The 18513-nt window shown below is 41.3% G+C and overlaps 1 long non-coding RNA gene across 1 annotated transcript; it reads left to right on the plus strand.

Moving 5' to 3' along the window:
* Positions 1–481: 481 nt before the first annotated feature.
* On the plus strand, positions 482–14882 carry LOC125328213. The gene is made up of 5 exons (XR_007204593.1): positions 482–659; positions 2635–2723; positions 10748–10850; positions 11585–11769; positions 12638–14882. It is a non-coding gene; the product is annotated as an uncharacterized LOC125328213 (long non-coding RNA).
* Positions 14883–18513: the final 3631 nt, after the last annotated feature.

The raw sequence follows: 18513 nt of genomic DNA on the forward strand, positions 1-18513 counted from the left end.
GAATCATTCTAGAAGATTTAAGATAATCATAAAATCATAAAATGTTTTGGGTTAGAAGGGATCTTAAAACTGGTCTTGTTCCAACCCCTCTGCCAGGGCCAGGGACACTTCCCACTATCCCAGGCTGCTCAGAGCCCCATCCAGCCTGCCCTTGTACGCTTCCAGGGATGGGCAGCCACAGCTTCTCTGGGCAACCTGTGCCAGGGCCTCACGGTAAAGAATTTCTTCCTAATATCTAATCTAAACCTACCCTCTTTCAATTTAAACCTTAGTCAAAAGTCCCTCTCAGTACTGGAAGGTGCTACAAGGTCTCCCTGGAGGCCTCTCTTCTCCAGGCTGAGCAACCCCAACCCTTCCATGCTGTCTCCACATCCCGCCCTCTGAGCATCTTCGCGGCCTCCTCTGGGCTCGCTCCCGCAGCTCCGTGTCCCGACGCTGGGGAGCCCGGAGCTGGACGCAGCGCTGGCTGGGTGCCACAAGGGCAGGGCAGAGGGACTGTCGCCGAGCGCTGCTTTGGGGTTCCCTTTAGGGAGCGCTGGGATGGCGCAGCGCGGATGGGTGCTGCGCTGGAGGGATCTGCCGGGGGAGCACCGTCTGCCATGGCCGGGGCAGTGACACAGCCCCTGCCCCGCGCCGGGCCCCGGCCGCGGCTGGCCTGAGTGAGGGCGCGGCGGGGCTGTGGAGCGGGGCTCTGTGAGAGGCTGTGTGCGGGGCTGTGTGCGGGGCTGTGTGCGGGGCTGTGGAGCGGAGCTGTGTGCGGGGCCGTGGAGCGGAGCTGTGGAGCGGAGCTGTGTGCGGGGCTGTGTGCGGGGCTGTGTGCGGGGCTGTGGAGCGGAGCTGTGTGCGGGGCCGTGGAGCGGAGCTGTGGAGCGGAGCTGTGGAGCGGGGCTGTGGAGCGGGGCTGTGTGCGGGGCTGTGTGCGGGGCCGTGGAGCGGAGCTGTGTGCTGGGCTGTGTGCGGGGCTGTGGAGCGGGGCTGTGTGCGGGGCCGTGGAGCGGAGCTGTGTGCGGGGCTGTGTGCGGGGCTGTGTGCGGGGCTGTGGAGCGGGGCTCTGTGAGGGGCTGTGGAGTGAGGGCTGTGTGAAGGGCTGTGTGCGGGGCTGTGTGAGGAGCTGTGGAGCGGGGCTGTGGAGCGGAGCTGTGTGCGGGGCTGTGTGCGGGGCTGTGTGCGGGGCTGTGGAGCGGGGCTGTGTGCGGGGCTGTGGAGCGGGGCTCTGTGAGGGGCTGTGGAGTGAGGGCTGTGTGAAGGGCTGTGTGCAGGGCTGTGTGAGGAGCTGTGGAGCGGGGCTGTGTGCGGGGCTGTGTGCGGGGCTGTGTGAGGGGCTGTGTGCGGGGCTGTGTGCGGGGCCGTGGAGCGGAGCTGTGGAGCGGGGCTGTGGAGCGGGGCTGTGTGCGGGGCTGTGTGCGGGGCCGTGGAGCGGAGCTGTGTGCTGGGCTGTGTGCGGGGCTGTGGAGCGGGGCCGTGGAGCGGGGCTGTGGAGCGGGGCTGTGGAGCGGGGCTGTGTGCGGGGCCGTGGAGCGGGGCTGTGGAGCGGGGCTGTGTGCGGGGCTGTGTGCGGGGCTGTGGAGCGGGGCCGTGGAGCGGGGCCGTGGAGCGGAGCTGTGGAGCGGAGCTGTGGAGCGGGGCTGTGGAGCGGGGCTGTGTGCGGGGCTGTGTGCGGGGCCGTGGAGCGGAGCTGTGTGCTGGGCTGTGTGCGGGGCTGTGGAGCGGGGCTGTGGAGCGGAGCTGTGTGCGGGGCCGTGGAGCGGGGCTGTGGAGCGGAGCTGTGTGCGGGGCTGTGTGCGGGGCTGTGTGAGGGGCTGTGGAGCGGGGCTGTGTGCGGGGCTGTGTGAGGGGCTGTGTGCGGGGCCGTGGAGCGGGGCTGTGGAGCGGGGCTGTGGAGCGGAGCTGTGTGCGGGGCTGTGTGCGGGGCTGTGTGCGGGGCTGTGGAGCGGGGCTGTGTGCGGGGCTGTGGAGCGGGGCTCTGTGAGGGGCTGTGGAGTGAGGGCTGTGTGAAGGGCTGTGTGCGGGGCTGTGTGAGGAGCTGTGGAGCGGAGCTGTGTGCGGAGCTGTGTGCGGGGCCGTGGAGCGGGGCTGTGGAGCGGGGCTGTGGAGCGGGGCCGTGGAGCGGGGCTGTGGAGCGGAGCTGTGTGCGGAGCTGTGTGCGGGGCCGTGGAGCGGGGCTGTGGAGCGGGGCTGTGGAGCGGGGCCGTGGAGCGGGGCTGTGGAGCGGAGCTGTGTGCGGAGCTGTGTGCGGGGCCGTGGAGCGGGGCTGTGGAGCGGGGCTGTGGAACGGGGCCTGGCGCGGTTCCCGCTCGGAGCGGAGCGGAGCGGTCCTGGCGCGCCCCCTGCCGGGCCCGCCCGCGCCTCACGGCCCGCCCGCTGTGCCCGGCCCGCTCCCTGGTCGGCCTTCCCGGGAATCCGGGGGCCGTTTGTCCCGCCGGGAAGCAGCGCCGGTTTATCACGGACCTTCGCCTTGTCAGTTTATTTTTTATTATTATCACTGTTGGATTCGGCGCTTAAAGAGCTTCAAACCGCCAGGCCTTGCTCTTACCGCTCAGCTTCCTGGGGGGAAAAGGGCAGAAATTAAAACTCTGCTTTAATCGAAGAGTGAGAAAAGAGAAAACCATTTAAAATTGTGTTTCTTATTGGTAGAGACTACAGGTAGGAGCTAAGTGTGTCTGTGGCTGTCAGCAGCATCCTCGATGGCAAACTAATGCGAGGGGAAGTTTGATAACCCCCAGGTAAAAGCCCTTTGATTTTGATTTTAAATTCCAATAAAATTTTAGAGGTCTTGTTTGAGGCAGGATTGTTTGCGGGATATGACATCTCTGTCTCTACTTTCTGTCTTAATGCCTTGTCATAGTTCTTGATGTCTGCCTGTCAGCACAGCGAGAGGGATTTTTTCATGTCTGAATAGTCACCTTAATGATAGCAGATGGAAACGCCACGGGGGGCCCGAGCCCATCACACTGTCATTGTCACAGGCTGCCCTGACCTGCTTCCACTCCTCTATTTTTTTGTCCCTTTTTAAAGGAGAAATGGATCGTAATTGAAAAGGATCTTAAGCAAGACTTAGGAAGCTCCAGACAACACGATTCCCCACTCTCTCTGTTTTCACAAATAAAGTCTTAACCTCTTAAGCACCAATAAGAGTAGAAAGCAAGCTAAATTGGTAAAGCTTTATAAAGATTGGCCTACCAAAGCTTTTTCCTTTCCCTCCTCGGGATATATCCAAGCTGTGTTACATCCTTATCATGGTTGGCGTGTGTTTATTTCCTTCAATATATCTTTTATTTGCATAGATTTATCGATTTCCTAAGGACGAATCTATAGGCACTGTTAACTCATTGCTGTGCTATGTGTCTTGATCTTGCATATTGACAAGAAACTTCTAGGCTCATGCCTAAAACTGATTTGAAGACTCATAAATTCCGTGTTGTTCACTTTAACATTTTAGGATTATTTTTTATTAGGATTCCCTAATCTGATTTGCAAAATCTGTGTTTAATTACAATCAGTCAGAAATTAGATTTTGGTGTTAGTAATGATTTTTAGCTAAAGAAAGCCATAAAATCATCACAACTTTCAGAAAGTGATATGTCAATGGAATAGTGAAAGAAAATTTTAGTTATATACAAACTTTTGTTTAATATCACATGATACTAAAATACCCTTCATATCTCTAGAGGAAAAATTACAAGCTCTCAGTTTTATTGGATCACAAATTAACCTTGGAAACCCAGGACTGTGATGTCTTGCAGTGAAGGTATCAGTTCTGAGGTGTGAAGAATACTTTGTATGTGGATTTAAATGTCCCTTCTACCATGCAGAAATAATATTATTTTTTTTTCAATTTTAGATGTTAGAATTTTTTAGCCCCAATACCTTTTTAAATGTGTGTTTTACCAGCCTCAGAACTATTTAATCAAATTATTTAATATTTTGGCTGAAACATATAAACTGCTTTCTTAAGCTGAAATGGAAGCATACACTAATTATCTTCATTGTTACTCAGAAGCTGAATGAAAGTGAAGAAAAACATCAAAGCAAAGCTAATTTCTTAAAATCTTGGATGAAAGCAGGTTCAGGGTACAGGAGAAACAATTAAATAATTTTGTAGGGTATTCCATTTAGATGAAAATGTCACTCTGAGGGGTGAGGCACTTGAGGGTTTGTTTTATTTTCGTGGGGATGTTTTTGTTTGTTAATTTTTGCTATTACAGTGAAATGCCTACACCTGGTGAAATTAAATGTGTTAAGTGATGAGACACTTTTGAAAAAAGTACTCCTTGGTACTTATCTGAATCTCAAGACCTTTAAAAACCTGGCTGTGATCTGGATATTTGACCGCAGCAGTGATCAACTTAATTGAGTTTTTTTCCATAATGCCTGTCCTACATCTAGATTCAGTAATACTCTGGGTAAATTCGGAATCAATTAGAACTGGAAAGCAAGCCGAAAATTACTCAGTGGCAAATCTTCCAGTCACTGTTCAGAGAAGATTCTAACTGAAACATATAATTTATTTAACTTTCATACTTGATATAAGCTATTTGACTCTTTTGTACATCAGGAAATGATTGTTTTGGCTATTCTTTTATCCATACTCAAATGACCTGCATTAAACCAATAAAATACATGAGTTCATAATTCAATGGAAAATCAGACGTGGACTATTACATGATTTATAATGAGTAGTTACAGTATCCTAATTTCAAAAGCTGTTTTACTCTGTCTCTCCCCCCTCTTCTCCCATCAGTTTATGATTGGTTTACTCAGAAGGAAAGCAATATATTGAGCAAATAACTTATTTTATTTTGTACAATTTATAAATTGATATTTTAGCCATTTTGATGGGTTTCTTTTAGTGTGTTATGAAATTATATTTCAGTCCATCGAATCTTCCTATAAAGTCAAACTGACAACTAATAGTAGCTAATTTCACCACAGTGAAACTTTAATTAAAATTGGGTTTGTTTGGTTTTTAAGTTAGGCTCCTTTCTCAATATCTCTGCAGTAAAAATAAACCAAACATACTACATAATCACAAGTTAAAAAAGAGGATTTAAAAACAAACAAAAAGCCTCCTCACCCAAAAACCCAAAGAAGCTCCCAAAACATTTACTTTCTGATTATCTGCCTGAAATACCCAAATCCACAACACAAAAATAAATACCAGCATGGTGGAAGTAATTTAGGCACAAAATACAATAAAATGTACACAGTGGAAAATGTTGAAGGAAAAGACGTAGAAAATTAGTTTTTAAAATTCATCTGAATTATAGTTTTCATACCTCTGACTTGTGTCTGAAACTAATCAAAGAATTTTCAGACAAGTTCTCTTACAATATCCTTTAATTAAAAGAGAGCACGTTGTTCCTCCTTTTCTTTTCTAACAGACTGAATAGTTTCAGATATATAACTGTACAATAGGTCACTGAACACTGACAGTCTTCAGTGGATATTTCTTCATTGTATTCAGGTAAATAATGTTAAAATAGTCATAATTTCCTAAAGACATTTTTAATGTTTATAGATCATGAATAGTAGCTAATCTTCACCTTTATCATCAGTGTAAACACCATATAGTTCAAATCTGTCTCTTTACAAACAGTTTTCGTTTCTGACAGTATAAATCTAGCACAAAGATATCAATCACATTGAACTGCTCCCCATAACCTATAGGTTAAAAAAGACAAAAATCTGGCTGCTGGGAGGGTGTCTGAGTTGGAAGCAAGTGAACTAATCCCAGACAAGTGTCAGGTTGTGAGTTTTCTGTCCACCATATAAAAACGCAGTACAGGTGTTGGTATTTCCTTTCTTAATTCCCTCTGCAGAGCACTCACTGCCATGTGTAGGGCTCTGTGTGGATAATCTCATTACTGGCTTTGCAGCTGTTTGATTTTACTCAAAGGTCAGCTTTGATGTTATTTCTATATCCAGGTCTCCCTTAAATCATGTTCTGAGGACGACCTTTGGCAGAGCAACTGCGGCTGGAAACAGTGATGTTACAGTTTATTTATACAACTTTTCTGAGTCCTAATTTTTATTTGCTGATTGGATGTGACAAGTGCATTAATTACTACTTTGTCAAAGTTCTCTGATATAATACAGTAATTGGGCTTAGAGGAACAGGGTGGGGGAAAGAGACTTAAAAGAAAAAAATTCAAACATTGAAAAGCTGGTGTTGAGAATGATTTTCCCTATTGGAGATAATTGCTGACTGGTAAGAATGTAGCACAATGCCACTAATTATTATACCTGTTAAAGGAATGAAAATCTGATGAAAAAGTAATCTTACTGCAGCCTTCTTATAACAGGATGTGTCCTACAATAAATAGGAATACGATCTCCATTCCTGTTTACAACAGTTTAGTAGGTTATTTCAACTCAGTGCTTACTGGAAATTGAGGAAAAAAAATGACACTTCTTTTGAAATTTGCTAAAATGTATTTTAAGTAAAAATTCCCAATAGGATAAACCTGAGGCTACATGAGTTTATTAATGCCTTATGATGTCTCATGTGCACTTTTGTCCCTGGTACAACCTCGATCCTGTGGTGCTTGCACTTCCAAGTTCTGAGCAGGCAACACTGGGTATTCGATCAGCTTCACTTGATTCCAGGACAATGTTTGTGGGGTCAGAACAAGCAGCCATAAGTGTATGTGCATTTGCAGAATTAGGGTCTATATTAAATACATATGTACATATTGAGTCTTAAGTACTAAGAAAGACAATTATCTACAACAGTAATAACCTAAATTTATCTTTAAGTCTTTCATTGCTATTGCTCACTGGCTGGCTTTTTAAAGAATAGTTGAAGTTTGCACAAGCAGATTTGGTTTTTATATGATTATTTAACCTCATACTTGTGTGTGTAACAAGTAGTCACAATGATTCTTAGGTACAAATTAAACTCATGTCAAATAAAGAGGCCATTTATCCCTAAGAACAGGTACTGAACTAGAACTGGTAACCATAATGGCATAAAGTAATCTACTGTGGGTTATCTGGACTACTTCTGTGTTTAATTGAGGTGAGTGCACATTTGTAAAGGGCTATCAATTTCATCCTAAAGTAAATTTCTGGACAGGTTTCCTGCAACACACTCCATTGGTGTTTATTTCTCATCATCAGCTGGAGAGCTGGGTTGGCTCAGAGGTTGATATCTCAAGTGATCTAAAGTGAACCTTACTTCCATGGCTGCTTCTGACCACAGTGGAGAAGCCAGCTGACTTGTCTTGGAAGAATGTCCACAACTTTGGTTAGAGGGTCTCTACCCAGCAGTTTGTCACTATGGCCACAGTAACACAATCCGTTTAGGAGAAATTCCCAGTCTGATTGCATTACTGTACAACTTTGGTGGGCAGCACTGGGACTGCTGGTTCTGTTTCTAGGTGGGACACAAGGAGGGCGCGTGCAGGAGATGAAGTGATTAGTATGTCCATGACTTAAGACTTGAGTTTTACCCAACCTCATTTTGGAAACTGAATGGTAATTTGCTTAGCAATTTTTTCAAGATAGTCAACTTAAACGCTGTTTATTCATGGTGCAGTGGTTTTATATTCTGTCAGCTCACAGTGATCTAATGTCTCTCAGAGCTATTTTATGATCTGGAACATCTGAATATTCCAAGTTCAAATATATTATAATATGAAAGGAATAGCTAATACAAACTTAAACACAGAAATTGTGCTTGTATATTCTGGCTTTGATATTAGAAAACAGGATGAATGGATCCAACAATTATGCATTTGGAATGAACACTGTATCACAAATTGTGATGTGGTATCTTCAAGAGGGGCCCTTTGAAGCTAAATGTAGGATAAAGGTGCCAGATACAGTACATTTTTATTCTCAGAAGCTTAAAGTTCAGTGAGGTACAGAAAACACTAAGAGGATTACACTGAGGGGAAACGGCTCAGATGCATGTTCTGGATGTGTGTACTTTAAAAACGTCTTCAGATTTAGGTATTAGAGCTGAGCCCCTGGCTGTTACTTTTAATCTTTTATTGCCAAGTAAAACCTATCCAGCAGAGGAGAATTCAGGATGTATAATCCTTGTGTATAAGCCTGGGATTGTAGCTAACCTTGACAATTACAGCCTGTTGTCCTTTTATCACTGAGAGAGATCATCTCTAAACCAGCAAGTTGGGACAGACAATCATCAGCTGATATAATCTCTCAGAATTTGTCAGCTGTTTTGGGGTTTTTTTTAGAGGCCTGGAGGGAGAGTTATTTTGGGGGTTTGGGTTTTGTAGAGTTCAGCAGTCTATTTCTGCTAAGATTTAGAAGCATTGTTGTGTACACTTCCGTGTTCTTGATCTTTTGCAGAATGTGGAACAATATAAAATCTCTAAAGATTACTAATTTCTGTAATTCATACTGGGAATTTTTCAGTGTTTTGCATAATTCCAGTCTGATTTTCCATCATGCTGTTGTATTTTATGTATAACCATTCAATAGTCAAGGTATTTTGCATAGAAGAAAGCATAATAGAGGAAAATAATTCAGACTCATTTATGAGTTAAACACATTAAGTGGTGCTTTAGTCCTTTACTATGAATACTTTGTCGAACTATTTTTATTAGAATGAATTTTTGTTAATATAAAAAAATAAGATGAAAAACTTTTACTGCCTCCAGTTTTGATTTGACTGCACTGGCATTCTTTTTGAAGCCTTTCCCTCCTGATATTTTGTAATATTACAAGGTTTTGCTTAGCAAAATAGTGAACAAATCCTTTTTATTCTCTAATTATTTTTTTCCCTGTAGGCTTTTATTAGATGCCTTATTCTCTTTTCTAAGTTTTAAAAATTAATTTAAGAGATTTTGATTATCTTACGAATAATTAAGGGAAACCCCAGAAGTCTCATAATGGCACCCTGTTTGTGATGTGTGATACAGCAGTTTTGCATGGCACAATAAAACAATTTGTGTAATTTTTCTTTCTGTTTGCAAACTTAACAAACTTTTTCAGCTTTGTTTGCAATATTGACTGTTCTATCTCATCTAATTCCCCTGTAATTGATGGGATGCTAGTCTTGAACAAGCTGTAAAATTAACTGCAAAATGTTAGGCCTCCCCAAAACAAAGTTAATAGTAATTTTTGAAATGCCCATGGAAGAGCAACAAGGAGAGCTGACTCTACTTCCACTGTATTTGCACTCTTGCTGGATTTTGGATATTTCTCTCATAACAACCAAGGTGGATTCTTTAAAGTTGAAAAGGCTGGATTGATTTGAATTTCAAAGAAAATTCAATTTTATAACATGGGAGTTTATAATAGGCAGGAAAAATAGGCTAAGACAGAAACAAGATATCATAAAACGATACTCCTTAGTTTAATTGCTATGAGGTAAGCTCCAGTTTCTATAATTTTGCCAATGTGATGATTGTAAAAGTCATCATGGGGAAAAATGATCTTAAAATTCTTCTAGTGTAAATAAGCCCTTCCTTCCTTCCTTCCTTCCTTCCTTCCTTCCTTCCTTCCCTCCCTCCTTCCCTCCTTCCTTCCTTCCTTCCTTCCTTCCTTCCTTCCTTCCTTCCTTCCCTCCTTCCTTCCTTCCTTCCTTCCTTCCTTCCTTCCTTCCTTCCTTCCTTCCTTCCTTCCTTCCTTCCTTCCTCCCTTCCTTCCTTCCTTCCTCCCTTCCTTCCTCCCTTCCTTCCTCCCTCCCTTCCTTCCTTCCTTCCTTCCTTCCTTCCTTCCTTCCTTCCTTCCTTCCTTCCTTCCTTCCTTCCTTCCTTCCTTCCTTCCTTCCTTCCTTCCTTCCTTTCTTCCTTCCTTCCTCCCTCCCTCCCTCCCTTCCTTCCGAATTCCTTCCGAATTCCTTCTGAATTCCTTCCTTCCTCTCTCCTCCCTTCCTTCCTTCCTTCCGAATTCCTTCCGAATTCCTTCCGAATTCCTTCCTTCCTCTCTCCCCCTTTCCTCCCTTCCTCCCTCCCTGTACTCTGGTCCAGTGACAGAGAAAGCTTTACTATGCTTGGAAGGAACTGTCATGTCTAGGACATGGCAGAAAATAGAATTTCAGGCAATTCACTGTCCTTATGAATGCCCTGTAAATACCATAAAGAATAGAAATGAAACAACTGAATATCAGACAATTTCTAAACTGCAAACCTGTTTGAAATTGCAACCACTCCTATCTTATTTTAAACGTTATTCACTTAAAATACCTCTTTAAAACTATTCAGATGTTCTGGTAAATTTCCTAGGTCAGTGAGTGTTTCTAGAGAAGACTAAAATTAGCACAACATTCACTTGACTCTAGGATTCTATTCCAAATAACTTTTGTTCAAAGTCAGGATTCAATTACTAGCTTTAATTTCTAAGTTTTTTTCCCTCTGTAATTCAGCCCCGTGTTCCTGTCACGTTTCATTGGATAGCTTTGGAACACCTAATAGCCGCCTTGCAATACCTTTAGGAGGTTAATAGTGAGAGGAATCCACAGGCTCTTCAGAGGTCCATGCTGGGGGAATGAAAGGCAAGGGTCGTAATTTGAAAGAGGAGGTTTAGTGATGTAGGATAGAAAGCGTTCCCATTAAGGATTAAACACTGAAACACAGCACCAAAAGGGTTATGGAATCTCAGTCCTTGGAAGTTCTCAGGACCTGAAAGAACCCACCACTGAGGAAACAGGCTTGAAGTCAGTGCTGCCCCAGCTCTGAAAAGGACTTTGGAGTAGATAAACTCCTAAAGTCCTTTGCACCATGAATGATTCTGTGATTTAATCTTTTTTTTTTTTCCCTCCCATTTCTCTCCACAGACTTACAGAAGCATTTTCTTGATGAAACATTTTCTGAAGCAATGGAGCTGATGAAATCCTCCTTTTCCCTGTGGGCTTTCTACTCTGCCAGCACGTGAATGGGGTAAAGCAGGGCCTTTGCCATACCTTGAACTGCCTACGTGGACCAAACAGGGAGTATTTCTGAACAAATGTGGAGAATTACTGACCAAACAGGGAGAATTCCTGATGAAACGAGGGGAATTGCTGACTGTTCTCTTGACAGACAACAGAGGGAGTGAATTTAAATGAGAGTTGAGATTCAAATTCTAGGGAGAAGGGTCAAGACAGGATCCTGGATACCAAGTTACCAGCTAGCACGGAGTGATAATTTTATTTCTTGGCAGGGACCCTGTTGGAGAGATGGAAATAGGACAGAAATTACCACTGCTGTCCTCTTCTTGACTTCCCCTCCCTGAACAATATAGCAGAATCAAATGCCATAAATTGCAAATGTGAAGAACTTCAAATGAACTCTTGAAGAAGAGGAGAAACCTGGCTTATGCCACTTTATCATGCACTTCAATTGAAACAAATGTATTTAACCTCATTGAAAGCTTGTAAAAGCCTTGGAATATATATTTGTGAATATATATTTGTGAATATTAAACAAAAAACTGCATTTAAACAAGAAATTCTACATGAAAACCAGGTGATATTTCAGCATAAAATCAAAATAGTTTTGTGATTTACTTTTTAAAAAGCATGTTACATACCAGATATTATTAAAGCTTTGCTTAGCCCACGGTCAAATGCTGAAGACCTATTATTGATGTTGTGAATACTAATTGCTTCCACCACATTATCTTTGTTTTGCAGCTTCACCTCCTGATGAATGTAACCGGTCGCTGAATGCCAAATCAGCCCTATCAAGTTCAAGTCAAAGGTCTGGCAACAACAGAACCTTTCCCCACTCATCAAGTGCATTAACATATTGCCAACTTCCCTGCTCGATGCGAGCTCCTCCTGCTGCGGGGATCCATCTGAAGGGAGGTGCTGATACTGTAAGTAGCACATCATTCATTCAGCACAAGGAGTATTTACCCAATTAGCTGTTTTAGCCTGGGATAGCGTTACACTAACTATTAATTGGAGTTTTGATACCTGCCAAGAATTACAGGACAAATAGCTTGTTCTGGGGGGGGTGTGTGTGACGTGTGCACACAGCAAGTTATGTGTCTAAGGGATTTGCAGAATTTAGTTAAACTCCAAATTGTTTATTTCTGCTATTAGGAGAACTTTTGTACTGATACACCTGAATGAAAACGTTCTCCTTGTTGACCTCACATAACTGACCATCTAAAGTCCATTCCTGAAACCTCAGTGTATGTGCTTTCTAAATATACTATTTTTAGTTACATTCTTCCTGCAGTTTAAGAGGGAGAGCCATAGTACTCTTGAAACACATAAAGTAAACTGGATTAGTTTCTAATAATCCTATTAAATTTGGATATTGATAGATTTTTGAAAAGACCTAAGCACAATCTTTTTTCTTTTATTTTTTTTAATTTTTTACTTAAAAAAAAGAAGAAGGCAATCATTTACTGGAGTTCTAGTGCTATTGGCAAAATGACTTGAACTCATTTTAGTAGATGATTTATTTTATAAATTTGTCTTTGAAAGAGTTCATCTGGTAATACAGGTCTTTTTATGGTTCCAAGATACAATGTCTCATTTCATTCTCCAAATATGTTATCCATAACAGACTTGAGTATGATATGATCAATAGTCTTTGAGTAATGAAAATACTAATATTTGTGTTTAAAAGCTTTCCCCCCCTATTAATTCAAGGACTCCCTTTTCATCTTAATATTCTGCTTAACTGAGATTCACCTGTCTTTTTTTCTCACATGAAAACCTTTATTTATGGAGTTATGAAAACCAACCCATATACAAAGCATGTAACAGGAAGATGAACTTGAACATAGGACCCTCAGAAGTTGAGTTACATCAGCACAAGACAGTCTGAAGGCTTCTTGGAATCCACCTAAAATGTTTTTATATGGAAAACTCATGAAACTGGTATTTTTGTGATTTTTGGTATTTCCTTTTCTGGTCAAACCAGCAATTCAGGACAAAATTAAGATGTTTCCATTTCTGGCCTCAGGTAGCAGAAGACAGTGGAATACTTGTGAAAGTTTAGATACAAATCTTTATCAGAACTTGTAAAATCATATAGTCCAGTTCTTGTATATGCTGCTGAAACATTTATTTTCATGCTTAATTGAACAAAATAATGTTTTGCTGGCATTCTGCAGTACACAGTACACTTCAATTATAATTGGTTTTGTCCCTTGCTGTTCTGTCACATGATGTTATCTGAAACATTTCCAGGTGTATTCATACAGTGAATTTTTCTTAGAAATTGTAAACTATGTTTGCAGACTGACATTTTCCTAATGTTACCTCTTAATCAGTGGTTCAGAATGTTTATTTATGGTTGTGCAGAAAAAATGTACAAGCAGAAAATGTTCTTAGAAATATATATAGAAATACCCACCAGTATTCCCAATCTAGAATAGCTGCTAGTGGCATTTTCTAAGAAGGACTGAAATATGCAATGTTGACACTTGTCACTGGCAGTGTCTTTTATAAAAATAATTCCCTCCATTCGTAATTTTTCTCACTTTATACTCAGTGTAGTAAAATGTTGAAGACAAAACACTTTAATTACATTATTGCTGTAGCCATTCCTATCTTAAAATGGGGTTTAATTAAAAAACATTTTTGAGCTGTTGACCTGTAGCAAAGGTTTAAGTGATATACCTCTGTAGTAAATGTGCACACTGGAAGCAAAAATAATTCAAACTGGACTTTTGGCACATTTAACTAACATTGTTTCAGACTTGGAATAAAACTTTATTTTGGCTCAACGACTATAGATTTGTTGCAATCATTGCAGTTCACTGAACTTTTTTTTTCTGTGCATACATATTTCAAGTAAACTCTGTAGTTATAACAAGTGACACGTTATGGACCCTAAATCGTTGCACTGTGAAATATGCACAGAAAAAGGACAAATGAAGATATCAAGGGTCTGTTCCATTTTTCACTGAACTGTAAAATGCCACCCTTGTCGTACAGCAGATCACTGGTTCTGAGCAGGGCTCATTGACTGCTAAGTTGTGGATAGTGTTTCACTTTCTGCAACTGTTAATATCCTGGGTTATCCAGGCATAATGACCTCTCTATTTGTGACACATTGTTGAATTTTCTGGTTCTTTTAACTTATTCAAACCTTTTTTTCCCCCCTTCTTCTTCTTTTTCTCCATTCATTGGAAGGCTGGAAGGATTCTGAATTGAGCTGCAGTACAGAGCTGCCTTGCTGTTGGTCAGCCAATTACAGTTGAAATATGTGGTGGTGGCGGCACATCTGTAAATGAATACAAACTTAAAAGTGTGAAGGAAAGGCGCTCTACATCTGCACTAGCCCTTCTTTTATACAGGGTAATGCATGTATTTTGGATAATATTGGTGTATCTGCAGTACAGTTTGGTTTCATTAGTTCTGATATAGTAAATAATCCATACTACAATGATCTATGTTATTTTATAGCTGAAAGTTGGTATTTAAACTGATTGGAATGAAATTCCAACTTTATAACTGGTCACTAAATTACAATTACACTCAATACCTAAGGTATTAAGTATTTTAAATGCTGATAAAGATTTGCATTTTTAAAAACTTTGACACTTCAAAATATGAAAATAAAACAGGGGTTATATGCAGTGTACAGCATTTAGTTTCCAGACTTTAATCCAGACCTGCCTTCTTCTGAGCTTATAAGAATTTGAAGTCAGTGAGAGTATACAATTTTATCTCAGATTTGGACCCATGCCTGTCTATTCTTCTATTGATTCCCCACCAAAAGAACAGTGTTTATCTTGTTTTTATTTGCACAGTATATTCTGGATAGCTACAAATTTTCTCTGGCCCTGCGGAGAGCAAGTTGTATTTTGGAGGGCTCTGTTAGCTGCCTCCAACAAGGAGTGGAGTGTGTTTGTGTATACCTGCAATATGTCAGGTGTATAAATATTTTGCCTATGTTCAGCACTGCTGGCTCTCTTTTATGTAGTGTTTTCTATGCCTCACTCCCTCATTAAAATCTGTAAATCTTGCCAAACGTCACTGTTATAATAGAAGAAAATACTTGCTGTTTTCAGAGAACTTTGAAAGCTGGGCCCCATATATTGAATAATAGAGAGGATCTAATATTCAATCTGAAGACTTTTCTCCTTGTATCAATCAATATTTTTGTCTCACACATTGAAATGCTCTGACTTTTTCAGTTGGTAAATTGAAGCCTCTATGATGTGGTGAGATTATTAAAAAAATATATATATATATTCATTTAAGTATTGATGTCATATCCTTCAAGAGCCTGAAAAAAATCTGCTTACTGTCTTTCTATGTGGCTCCTCTAAAAACACCTGCAAATATTTACAACATTCGCTATAAGCAGGCCTATGCCATCCCAGAAGAGTCAAGGGGGAGATGGGTTAATAAATTATACCTATTACCTTGTTCAGCATGACATCATTGGCTAGGATGGATGTGTTCCCTGTGGCATAGCTCCAAGGGTCACTGTGCCTTTTATGCCTGGACTTTCCAGAAAAGAAATGACTGCACAGGATAGGATGAATGTTTTACTAGACCATTGGGCACATTGATTTTTATTTTCATGGATATGTAGATCAAATTGAAATAACCTAAAGGGGCTGATGTGATACCCTGGGACTGTTAGACATGTCAAGATTTGTAGGAAGTCTCTGTCTTTCTACTTCTTGGTACTCCCTGTAGAAAAATAGCGTGGGGTGTCATTGAGATCTGTCACTCACTGACACTTAGGGGGAAAATAACCTCTACCTCTGCCAGACATTCCCTAGATGTGTCCCAGCTGAATAAGATTGTGTACTGGACCTAGTTTTGATTTATTTACATTTAAAGCAAGTGTTATACAAGTCAGACACGCATGATCCTGGCTGGCTGATATATCCTTAAGCAACTGTCTGCATATTGGCATGTGAAGAATTCTTTCTTGCCTGATGTAGGACACTACTTTGGAAATGTGTTTTTGTAAACACCCTGAAACTACAGGGCAAGAACAGCTTCTATCTGAAGACTTGATAAAACTGCATTTATTTAAGCAACCTCTGTTCAACTGTCATGTTAAAAAGAAACCACATAATGACAAAATTCACAGAGAATGAAGAAATCTGGAAAACTGAAATTAAGAAAAAATAAACCAGCATAAACTAAATCCTATTTGGAATTTGGACTTTGGAATTTTCCAGGGATTTTAAAGGATTTTTTTACATGAATTTTTTTCACCCAAGGCTCGAGAAAAAATTATGTTACATAGATTATTTAGATCTCAGAGAAAGTAGGAATATAAACTGTATTTTAAGCATGAGGATCACTGTATGTGTGCAGTACCTTTTGGTTTCTTGAAGCTGTTTGTCCATTGAAAAACCTGTAGGTAAATTTTTCTTTACATCAAGCAAATTAAGCAGATCTGCCCGTGGAAATTAAGTTTTATAACTATCTGATTTTTTGTTCAGCTGATATAGATAAAATAATTTAAAACTTATCTACTGTTGTAGAGCTCGTCAGACTGACAGGGAGATTTCAGTTTTGCCTTACTGTCAGAAATGCCTACTTTGCCTCTTCCTCTTAGCATGTCTTGTTCCCAACTTTCATATCTGGGATTAAAAACCTTGTCTCTCTTTTGATATATAAAGACTGGTTTTAGTGAAGAAGTGACCAGAAGAAACTAGTCAGGGACAACTTATTCATTTTATGTAGTTTGATTCATGAGCTGATTTTCACCTTTTCTTTAACATATAAAAATGTAAAACTTGGACTGGTTTCAAGAACCTTACTAGAAAGGCTTTGCATTCCAATATGTTAGACTTTCAAAACTCTGTAATATTATTTTTGTAAACCTTCAGAAACAGAGGCAATTCTGAGGTTGAAAATCAGGTTGAGATTATTATTCTAGGGAAATTTATTACTTTCTGATGTATTTACTGAGTATTTCACTAACACAGACAGTGAAATAAAATGCTACGCAAGTATACACATATGTATCTTCGGATTCACAAATATTTATCTACATATGTTGAGAAAATGAGTGAGGCTACATCAGGCTGGTAAGCAGTCACCAGTGGTGTTCCTGAGGGTCCAGTTCTAAGGCCACTTCAGTTCCGTATCATTATCAGTGACCCAAATGCAGGATTTGAACACACCACTAGCAAGTTTGCTGCTGTTGACTCTCTTGGAAGATGAGACGCCTTGCTGGAGGGATCCAGATAGACTGGAAAACTGGACAAAGATCAGTGTGATGGAATTTAACAAGTCCAAATGCTGGATTCTGCATCTGGGATGGAGTAACACCAGACACAGGTGTAAACTGGGAGAGGAGGGTCTGGAGAGCAGCCCTGCAGCCAGGGATCTGTGGGTGTCTGTCAGCAGCAGCCCACTGGAAGCCAGCAGTGTGCCCTGGCAGCCTGGAGGGCAAACTCCATCCTGGGGGGCACCAAACACAGCTCAGCCAGCCAAGCACAAGAGGTGATTATCCTGCTGAGTCCAGCCTTGGTGAGGCCTCACCTCCAGTGCTGTGTGCAGTTCTGAGCCCCACAGTCTGGATGTGAAGATCCTTGAATGCATCCAGAGAAGAGCAACAGAGCTGGTGAAAGGGTTGGAAAGGATGTCCTATGAGGAGCCACAAGGATTTTGGGTTGGTCTAGTTTGGAGAAAAGGAGGCTGAGGGGTGACCTCATTGCTCTCCACAGTTTCCTGGGGAAGGTAAGAGGAGAGGATGGCAATCTCTTCTCCCTGGGACCCAGTGATGAGTAGAAATGGTTCAAAGCTGTGCTGGGGTAAGGTCAGACTGGATATTAGGAGGCATGTCTTTATGATGAGGTGGTCAAATGCTGGAACAACTTCCTAGAGAGGTAAGTGATGCCTCAGGCTTGTCATGGTTTAGAGGCATTTGGACAGTGCCCTTCCTATATGCTTCAACTTTTGGTCAGCCCAGAAGTGCTATGGGGGTTGCACTAGAGGAGCATTGTAGGTCATTTCCAATAGAACCAGGCTGTTTTAGGCAGAAAACAATATTTTCAGAAATCTGTTCACTCTTAATGAGTGTGGTTTGGGTTCAAATGCTGTAAAAGAGTAATGGGAAATATAATAATTTTGAACATGATTTAAAAATTCCAGTGTTGTCAATATCATATAGAGCTGGAAAACTCTTCTGGTTGAGGTAGTTCTTCTGACTTAATTTGTTCTATTATTAACATTAATTCATTTTCACTCCAAAAAGTCTTAAGGCATGACTCATTTCCCAATTCTTTTATTCAATACAATAAGCTGCAGAGGACTTAATTCTTCTCTGCATCTTTATTTACTGCATAGATGCTTATTTATCATGTTAGCTTCAGAAATCACATGTTCTTTCCTGGTGAAATCATGCTATTTGAAGTATAAATACTATTTTATCTGCTAATTTATTTTTGAGATTTGAAAAAATGTGGGTTTTGGAAACAGTATACATATTACATTACATTTGCATTTGCCAAGTAATGGATTTTTGTGGGGTTTTTTTTGTTTGTTTTTGTGTTCCCTTTTTCTAAATGAAGCTTTCAATAAATTGCTATTTTAATGTTGTGATGTCACTACATTATTTGTTGTTCATGTTATTTTCATAAATATTTTCTATTTAATGAATAAATAGAAACATACTGTGT

The sequence above is a fragment of the Corvus hawaiiensis genome, chromosome 6 (genome assembly GCF_020740725.1).
Source record: "Corvus hawaiiensis isolate bCorHaw1 chromosome 6, bCorHaw1.pri.cur, whole genome shotgun sequence".
Taxonomy (NCBI): domain Eukaryota; kingdom Metazoa; phylum Chordata; class Aves; order Passeriformes; family Corvidae; genus Corvus; species Corvus hawaiiensis.